Raw genomic sequence first — 315 nt, forward strand, 5'->3', positions numbered from 1 at the left:
CCCACCTGAGATGTGGGGGAAGGTGGGATAGGCCCACCTGAGATGTAGGGTAAGGTGGGATATGCCCACCTGAGATGTGGGGGAAGGTGGGATAACACAACCTGAGATGTGGGATAGAGTGGGATAGGCCCACCTGAGATGTGGGGGAAGGCAGGATATTCCCATCTGAGATGTGGGGTAAGGCAGGATATTCCCACCTGAGATGTGGGGGAAGGCAGGATATTCCCACCTGAGATGTGGGGGAAGGTGGGATATTCCCACCTGAGATGTGGGATAGAGTGGGATAAGCCCACCTGAGATGTAGGGGAAGGTGGG

General features: G+C 55.9%; 1 protein-coding gene across 3 annotated transcripts in view; it reads left to right on the plus strand.

Annotated features, from left to right (window-relative positions):
* Positions 1–315, plus strand: part of TPO (thyroid peroxidase) — a 35,784-nt gene that overhangs the window by 3,333 nt on the left and 32,136 nt on the right. The gene's annotated exons all lie outside the window — the stretch shown is intronic.

The sequence above is a fragment of the Otolemur garnettii genome, unplaced genomic scaffold, assembly GCF_000181295.1.
Source record: "Otolemur garnettii isolate 467f Iridium unplaced genomic scaffold, OtoGar3 scaffold00139, whole genome shotgun sequence".
In the NCBI taxonomy this organism is placed as follows: domain Eukaryota; kingdom Metazoa; phylum Chordata; class Mammalia; order Primates; family Galagidae; genus Otolemur; species Otolemur garnettii.